The sequence below is a fragment of the Pseudophryne corroboree genome, chromosome 11, assembly GCF_028390025.1.
Source record: "Pseudophryne corroboree isolate aPseCor3 chromosome 11, aPseCor3.hap2, whole genome shotgun sequence".
Lineage (NCBI taxonomy): Eukaryota > Metazoa > Chordata > Amphibia > Anura > Myobatrachidae > Pseudophryne > Pseudophryne corroboree.
The window spans coordinates 250,885,361-250,895,027 of record NC_086454.1 but is presented as its reverse complement, the minus strand read 5'-3'; the positions used below and the strand labels follow the sequence as shown (position 1 = coordinate 250,895,027).

General features: G+C 43.3%; 1 non-coding gene across 1 annotated transcript; it reads left to right on the top strand.

Annotated features, from left to right (window-relative positions):
- Positions 1–1,885: 1,885 nt before the first annotated feature.
- TRNAD-GUC (transfer RNA aspartic acid (anticodon GUC)) lies at positions 1,886–1,957 on the top strand. Its single transcript has one exon. It is a non-coding gene; the product is annotated as a tRNA-Asp (tRNA).
- Positions 1,958–9,667: the final 7,710 nt, after the last annotated feature.

Below are 9,667 nucleotides of genomic sequence, written 5' to 3'. Positions count from 1 at the left end.
TTGGAACCTCAACATTTTTGTTCTCCATGTTTTAATAGGCACAACTAAAAGGCACCTCAGGTAAACAATGGAGATGGATGGATACTAGTATACTTATGGATGACGAGTGACTGACGACACAGAGGTAGCTACAGCCATGGACTACCGTACTGCGTCTGCTAGTATAGAGATGATAATGATATAAAAAATATATATATATCACTACTGCAGGTATATATAATATAATGACGGACCTGCTGGACACTGTCAGCAGACTCCTAAACTACTAGTATAAAGAAGATAGAAAAAAAAAACCACACCACAGGTAGGTATACAATTATGGACGAGCACTGACGACACAGAGGTAGCCACAGCCGTGGACTACCGTACTGCGTCTGCTAGTATAGAGATGATAATGATATAAAAAATATATATATATCACTACTGCAGGTATATATAATATAATGACGGACCTGCTGGACACTGTCAGCAGACTCCTAAACTACTAGTATGAAGAAGATAGAAAAAAAAACCCCACCACAGGTAGGTATACAATTATGGACGAGCACTGACGACACAGAGGTAGCTACAGCCGTGGACTACCGTACTGCGTCTGCTAATATAGAGATGATAAAGATGATAGAGATGAACAAAAAAAATATAACACTACTGCAGGTAAATATTTATATAATATAATGAATGACGGACCTGCTGGACACTGTCAGCAGAATGCGTTTATAGAATAAAAAAAAAAAACACCACAGGAGTGTTTAACTTTTACAGGTAGACAATATACTGGTGGTCACTGGTCAGTCACACTGGCAGCAAAAGTGTGCACTGTACTCCTGCTATAACTGCACCCCAGTCTCCCCCACAATTCAGCTGTGTGAGCAGTGAGCACTCAGCACAGTCAGATATACATAGATGATATTATCATGCAGCACACTGAGGCTGAGCACAGATATGGTATGTGACTGTGTATCGTTTTTTTTCAGGCAGAGAACGGATTATATTAAATAATAAATAAAACTGGTGGTGGTCAGTCACTAGTAACTAACTATCAGCAAAACTCTGCACTCTGAGTACTCCTAATGCTCCCCAAAATTACTAAGTAATCAACTTAAGTGTCTCTATCTATTCTAATGGAGAGGACGCCAGCCACGTCCTCTCCCTATCAATCTCAATGCACGTGTGAAAATGGCGGCGACGCGCGGCTCCTTATATAGAATCCGAGTCTCGCGATAGAATACGAGCCTCGCAAGAATCCGACAGCGGGATGATGACGTTCGGGCGCGCTCGGGTTAGCCGAGCAAGGCGGGAAGATCCGAGTCTGCCTCGGACCCGTGTAAAAAGGCTGAAGTTCGGGGGGGTTCGGATTCCGAGGAACTGAACCCGCTCATCTTTAGCTGTAACACAGGAGACAGCTATGTAGTGGACAAGTCTCTTGTGAGCTAAACCTGATTATGACATCACATTAATGAAGCAAAGCTGAAACTATTGTATGCCTACAGAGTATAGACTGAGAGAGAAGTGTCTTTTCCTATGGATTGCAGGCTAAAATGGACTTGCATCCCCTACTTTCAAAGGGAGTAACTGTATAGTAAGTGAGATAGTTAGACCGATATCATGTAAGCTTTCTGGCCATGACCGACCAGTAGAGGATAGCAGAAAAAGGTTTTTAATTGAAATGACTATCTTTTTTGCAAAGTGGTATTGTAGTTTTTGTTTCAGCTGAGACAAAAATAAATCTTTTTATCTGCTTCTTATTTAGGGTTTTATGTTAACTTGATAACATGTAGCACATAATCTCTGAGGCCAATGACACAGACGCATCTCGAGACCTTACCCTGACATGTTTTTGGGTGTATTTTCAGCTCCAATTTTGCCTGCGAATTCACCAAGCTAGTCCTCGTTAGTATAGTGGTGAGTATCCCCGCCTGTCACGCGGGAGACCGGGGTTCGATTCCCCGACGGGGAGAACATTGCAAGTTTTTATCAGGTTCAGAGATTCGTTGCTCAAAGTTATGGAGAATCAAAGTCCGAATCCAATTGTAGCATGAAAAATATACCACTTGATTTTGAGAGCATAAGAAAGATCCAGAAACACCAATTGCATAGCGTCATTTTTAGTTTGCGTATCACCCCTTGCTTTTATCTAGCATGGCATGTACTGTTTTTGTGCATTACAATATTTGCATATCATCCTCTTACAATTGGCTCATGCTGTAACACAGGAGACAGCTATGTAGTGGACAAGTCTCTTGTGAGCTAAACCTGATTATGACATCACATCAATGAAGCAAAGCTGAAACTATTGTATGCCTACTTAAAGTCCAATCTTTCCTTCAAGGAAAGGGCAGCCTTGAAAGATTTGAAGTCTAACTCAGAATTAGTTTTGAAACCTGCCGACAAAGGCGGTGGAGTTGTTGTTATGGATAAGAGCTGGTACATTAAGGAACTGGAAATACATGTTAGAGATCAAGATACCTACTCAAAACTTAGATCTGACCCAACAAGTAAATTTAATTCTAGCTTACAGCTACTTGTTGATAAATATAGTAAGTTAGGAGTCCTGGAGGACACGGAGAAAAAGTTTATTTTCAATCCAAACCCAGTGGTACCAGCTCTTTATCTTTTGCCCAAAATCCATAAGTATGCCTCAAATCCACCAGGATGCCCAATAGTCTCTGGGATCCAGTCAGTTACTGCTAACCTTTCGGAGTATATTGATTTTCTCCTCCAGCCTTTGGTGCTCACGTATTCATCTCACCTGAAGGACACCAAAGACTTACTTAATTTTTTGGCTACAATAAGTTGGGAGGAGGAATTTGTGCTTGTTACTGCTGATGTTAAGTCTTTGTACTCTATCATTGACCATGAGGCTGGAATATGTGCCGTTGCATCTTATCTAAAGGAAAGCACTTTGGAAGAGACTCTACAACAGTTTATCTTGGAGGGTATTCAGTTTATCCTCACCAACAATTATTTCATGGTGGAAGGAGAGTATTATATACAAAAAGTCAGTACGGCAATGGGCACCAGGTTCGCTCCAAGTTATGCAAATATTTTTATGGGTAAATGGGAATCTGACTTTGTATATACAGGTCACCCATTTGGAGCGAACCTGGTGTCCTGGAAATGCTATATCGACGATATTTTGTTTATTTGGAGGGGAGATGCTATACAATTGGAGGCTTCTTGCAGCTATTTAAATTCTAACACTCTTAATATAGAGCTCTCATTCTCAATTAGTAAAGCCACGGTGAATTTTTTAGACCTGACCCTTAGTGTAGAGGGAAATACTTTATCAACCCGCACCTTCATGAAAGAGACGGACTCTATGATGTATATACATGCTGAAAGTTGCCACCATCACAATTGGTTGGTCTCTATCCCATATGGACAGGTAAAGAGGCTTAAAAGGAATTGCTCTAAAGCCAAAGTTTATCAGGACCAAGCTCAAAAACTGAAAGGTAGATTTGAAAAGAGTGGGTATGATGTTGCTAAAATTGAGAAAGCAATGGGGGAAACAGAAAAAATTGATAGGGCGGAGCTGTTGGTGGTAAAACCACACAGACCATCCAATAAAGAGAAATTTGATTGGGCATTTATTACAGGGTATAGTTAACAGTATAAAACCCTAGAAAAAATCGGTCAGACGCAACTGGAAAATTCTTGGTTTATGTAGTTTTATTGAGAATCACATTGCTGTTTTAAATTGAGACCCTGGTGCAATACTATGCTGATTATTTTTGAGGTATTTTTACTGCTTTTTTATTATGTTTTATTTTTTTTAGAATCTTTTTTGGCCCTCTACGTTATTATTTAACTCAAGGACTATTATAATCCGATTACTGGACCTCTCTTCCTTGTTTTAATGAAAAACTGTGGACATTTACAGTCATGGACGGCGGGTTTGTTTATAGTTACTATGGCAGCAAATGCTGAGGATCGGAGCTTGCTGGGGACATGCTTCCGATGTGTACAAGTCCGTGCGCCTGGTTGCTATGGAGACCGGGGCTAGGACGTCATCACCGGAAGTAATGTCCTGACGCGCCCGGTCACCATGGTGATAATTATACACACCCGCGGGCGGAAGTGACGAGTGCGGACTTCCGGTAACCATGGAAACCGGACGGGATATACATACAGTGGGGTAGATAGCGCCGCTGTAACGACGCTACTGATTGGCTTAAAGATAGCTTAAATATCTGGACAGTGACTGTGGGATGGTATACAGCCTTGAGAAATACTCCAGGAAGGAGGAGTTGAAACGCGTTGGCGAGTCCATTTGTGGCCAGTGTCCAGAGGGTGTCCTGCGGTCTCAAGAACCAGTGACTTTTCCAGCTTCCAGCCCGGGCGGTTTCTGGGATTTTAAGAACTTGTCTGAGAACTTTTTGCGGGTTCTCGGACGCTCTGGTAATTGTCTCGCATTTTCCCTCTGCAGCTGACACATATATACCATCTCTTAAATTGGTTTTTGTTTGTTAAATGTGTGTATGTGTTAATAAATGACTGTACTACACATGTGGCCCTCCTCTTCTCTCTTCTATGTGCTGGTCTCTCTGTGACCTATTTGGTGAGAAGGAGGTGCAAAATTCTGAAAAGTGGACATCCCTGCATCAGCTAAAGGGTTGTATCATTTGTATAGTCCTTGCTATTGAATGTATTGTAATTTTACATCTGATCTAGGCGCCTGGTGGTACCTGTAGCCATAATTATTTTTTGTCCATGATTCTCTTTGTTGTGTTTTGGAGAGACACTTCACCTGGTTACGGGCACTATAGGGCAGCCCTGCAACATAGTTGCGCAACACACGGGGTAATCATACCAATTTTTAGGTTTCAAACTAAACTATTAATGTCCAGGGAGTCTGAAGCTGGGATCAATCCAGGGATTCCTTTCCACCACTACAGCGGGTATCCATCCTGGGTCACACATTTCTGAAACTTCCCCTGCTGAGCACAGTGGAGCAGTGTGGGAAGGGTGTGGAATTGGGGCTTGTGTATGGTCAGACAGGTCTTGAATGTGGGGGAGTGAGGACCACATGCCATCACATACACCCCTCTATGCCCACAATCACTGCCCAGCATTACACATGGTACAGACTCATGCCCAGCACATACACCCCCTTCCCACAGTTACTGCCCAGCACATACATCCCCCATGCCCACAGTGAGTCCCTGCCAGCACATAGACCCCCCCATACCAACAGTCACTGCCCAGCATTGCACATGATACAGATTCGTGCCCAGCACATACACCACCCACATGCCAACAGTCACTGCCCAGTACATTCACACACCCATGCCCACCGTCACTGCCCGGCATATACATCCCCCCATGCCTAGTCACTGCCCAGCATACACCGCACCCATGCTTAGTCACTATCCAGCACATACACCTCCCACCATGCCCAGTCACTGCCCAGCACATACACCGCACTTATGCCCATTCACTATCCAGCACGTACACCTCCCACCAGGCCCAGTCACTGCATAGCACATACACCGCATCCATGCCCAGTCACTATCCAGCACATAAACCACCCACCATGCCCAGTCACTGCCCAGCACATACATCCCCTCCATGACCACAGTCACTGTACCAAAGTTCATCCTTACAGTACTGTAAGGTGCAGCCACCACAGACAGTAGCACGCCGGGAAACAGTCTATATGGCTGCCGGCGGATGAGAAGAGAGCTCCCCGCAGCGCAGCCGCACTACAGTGGCTACCACTGTGCACTGTGTGCTCGGTCAAAGACCCACACACTGGAAGCCTCAAATGCGGTCATTCGGTCTGATCGGGCAGGAGGTGAATTTGGGCAGGCGGGGGGTGGATTGCGGGGGGTGGATTGCGGGTGGGTGGGCGGGCAGGTGCACTGAAAATAATAATTTAAAAAAATCACATGCAGCAGCCTGCCCAGGTGCAGGGGAGCAGTGGGGCCCCACCGGCACTTTGGGCCCCGTAGCAGCTGCATCCCCTGCATCTATGGTAGCTACGCCACTGAAGGGATACACGTTTGACAACCACGGAAGTGCCGAGCTGCGATTACCGGAAGTGCCAGTACCGTACACTTCCAGTCTAGGAAGGCGTGGCTAGTTTGACAGAGTTTAAAAGGATGTTTAAGATCACATACAATCACTTTGCCTTGATAGAGGTCCAAAATGCGTTGGCACCTGAGTGTCAAAGGACCATTAGTGACTGACCTTTTAGAAGCCTTGGAGCCCAGCGGTGTGTATATTCCGGATCACACACTGCTTTACCACCAGCGGCTCCATCTCCAATAATCGGTTAAGATCACTTCTGGCTCTGCATATAACTGCTCAACCCATTGGAGCACTTATGATTGTATTTTAAGGAGGATTGATCTTTTTATTTGGTGATTTACCACTGGATATTTGTTTTTGTTTTTTTACTGTTTTTTACTATTTTATGTACAATATTTTATGTACAATAAAAGCTTTTTTCATTTTAAACACTCCATTGCCCGTAATTAGGTACTTTTTACTGCTACAATACAATCCTTTGGTCTCGGGGAGTACCTGATGTAGGCTGCATATGAGAGTTGCATTTTTTGAACCATCCACCTAATTTTCCACAAACAATAGTTGGTGCTACAGATGATAAACATATTTTCTGTCGGTCAAACACACACATAGTCAGTTTGCCATACATGTTCAGGGCCACATAGTCCTGGGGCAGAAAATGATAAAGGGCCTATAGTGAAAAGAGGAGGAGGTATGACCAGTGCTGAGTGGGTGTGGCCAGTGCTACGTCAGGGAGCACACTCCGAACACTATGTCTCCCTAAATACATAAAAATAGAAAGTTGCACAATTTTGTGAGGAAAATAGAAACACACTTTTTATGTGGTCACTTAGACGTTGACTTGTGATTACCAGCACTTCAAAAAACAGATAGAGTATAAAACTAAAAAAACACCTCTCTCCCCCATACTGGTATGAACACACTTGGGACAGCCTTGTTTGAAAGAGGAGAGTCATTAGTACTTTTTGTTCTTAATCATATACTGCATGTCATTATCAAAGGGGTAGCAAGGCCACATGGTACCCGGAGCAAGGGTATGTTTTGGCGCTCCCCTCCCCTGTACTGAATTGGGGGCCTAGCCAACATGTAGTAGCATGTTGCATTTGAAAAGAAACAATATTTAACAATCCTAAATTGGTGACAGGGCCAGTTATATACCTTGTGGAGCTCAGGGCGAAAGTTTCCTTTAGATGCCCCCCATGTTTAAAATAGGGTCAGTGCTTGCTGACATAATGGTTAGCATTACTGCCTCATAGCACTGATGTCATGGGTTCGATTCCCACTATAGCCCTAACTGTGTAGAGTTGGTATATTCTCTCCATGTTTTTTTGTGGTTTTGCTCCGGGTACTCTGGTTACCTTCCATAATACAAAAATTAAGCTCCCATGGGGTAGGGACTGATGAGAATGGCAAAATATTCTCTGTAAAGTGCTGCAGAATATGTTTATGCAGTATAAATAATTGGTAATAATAAATACATACTGGCTTCATTGGGAAGGTGTGTGGTCAGAGAATAGTACCGATTCACATTACACCACACAGTAGTACCCCTTATACATGTTATGCCACACAGTAGAGCCCCTTATACACGTTACACTATGGTTGAGCCCCTTATACACATTACACCATGGTAGAGCTACTATGGAAGTAGCTATATTTAATTATTTGTTTATTTCAAATAATTTAAAAACAACTGACCTGACCTCACAACCCTCCAATTCCTTAATGAAATTAAAGCCCCAAATGTGACCCCCCCCCCCCTCACAGACCTGATGTCCTCCCCAATCTCTGAATAAAAATAATGCCCCAAAACTAACCCACACAGACCTGAAACCCCCAAACTCTCAATAAAAATAATGCACCAAAATTGCCCCCCAATTTGATAATTCCCCAATGCCTCAATGAAATAAAAATACCCTAGAACTGCCATCCCAGACCTGATAATCTTACTATGCTTCAATGAAAATAATGTCTCAGAATTTCCTGAGGGGCTGAGAGAGCTGTGCTGCAGTAGCCTGAGGCACAAAGAGAGGTGATGTAGCAGCCTGAGAGACAGAGTGAGGTGCTGCAGATTCTAATGCTGATGGAGGCGCTGCAGCATCAGTGTAGACAGAAATGCTGCAGCAGCCTGGGGCAGAGAGAGGTACTGCAGCAGCTGGGGCAGAAAGAGATGCTGCTGCTGCTGCAGAGAGGTACTGCAGAGAGAGCTGCTGCTGCATCAACATAGAGAGAGGTGCTTCAGCAGCTAGGGCAGAGAGAGACGCTGCTGCAGTAGAGACATGTGCTACAGCTTACAGGAAAAAGAAAGGTGCTGCAGCAGCAGGGGCAGAGAGTAGTGCTGCAAGACAGAAGTAACCTTGCTGCCCAGCTACAAGCACACAGAGAGCCATATAAAGAGGGCGGGCAGAGCGCCGGCATGTGCTGGCTGTCAGTGTCTACAGCTGTTTCCTCTGGCCTGCACAGTTCCCTACCTAGTCTCTGAGTCTGAGTCAGTGTGCGCCCCCTCTGCTTCTTCTCCTCCTGATCTGCGGCTGCCAGTACAGTGGCCCATGAGAAGAAAGTCGTGGGGAGGGGGGCGAGCGGAAACTTTTTTGGCGCCCAGAGATCATGTCATCCCTGGTCATGATCACCAAACTGTTACGCCCAACATTATACAAACCATTATTTTTTCTAGGAAAAAACCAATGGGAAGAATTTGATAAATAAAACATAAAATCACTAGTCTTTAAAGGTGATCATGCTTTAGCCTTTAAAACACTCCATGTGATTCCCCAGAGTCATCAAATATCAACCAAACTGGTAAATACAATCTCAGTAGTTCAACAGTGTTATACTGGGTTGTTGGTACTGCAAAATTTTATTGTTGGTAAGTATTCATTGTTATAATGCAGGGGTCAGGGAACTTTTTTACCTTTTACCACAAAATATATTTAGATACGTCGATGTTACCCCCTTGATTTGATAGGAAGGAAATCATATATTATTGTGCATATATACTGGTTATCACTGTTTATATGGCATTTCTGAGATTGTGTGTGTGTGTGTGTGTGTGTGTGTGTGTGTGTGTGTGTGTGTGTGTGTGTGTGTGTGTGTGTGTGTGTGTGTGTGTGTGTATACAGGTTGAGTATCCCTTATCCAAAATGCTTGGGACCAGAGGTATTTTGGATATCGGATTTTACCGTATTTTGGAATAATTGTATACCATAAAGATATATAATGGTGATGGGACCTAAATCTAAGCACAGAATGCATTTATGTTTCATATACACCTTATACACACAGCCTGAAGGTAATTTTAGCCAATATTTTTTATAACTTTGTGCATTAAACAAAGTGTGTGTACATTCACACAATTCATTTATGTTTCATATACACCTTATACACACAGCCTGAAGGTCATTTAATACCATATTTTTAATAACGTTGTGTATTAAACAAAGTTTGTGTACATTGAGTCATCAAAAAACAAAGGTTTCATTATTTCACTCTCACTCAAAAAAGTCAGTATTTCGGAATATTTAGACACAGGATACTCAACCTGTGTGTGTGTGTGTGTGTGTGTGTGTATGTATATATATATATATATAACATATGCCACAGCCGGGGGACACTTTTATACTGGTCCCTGCGGCCGTGG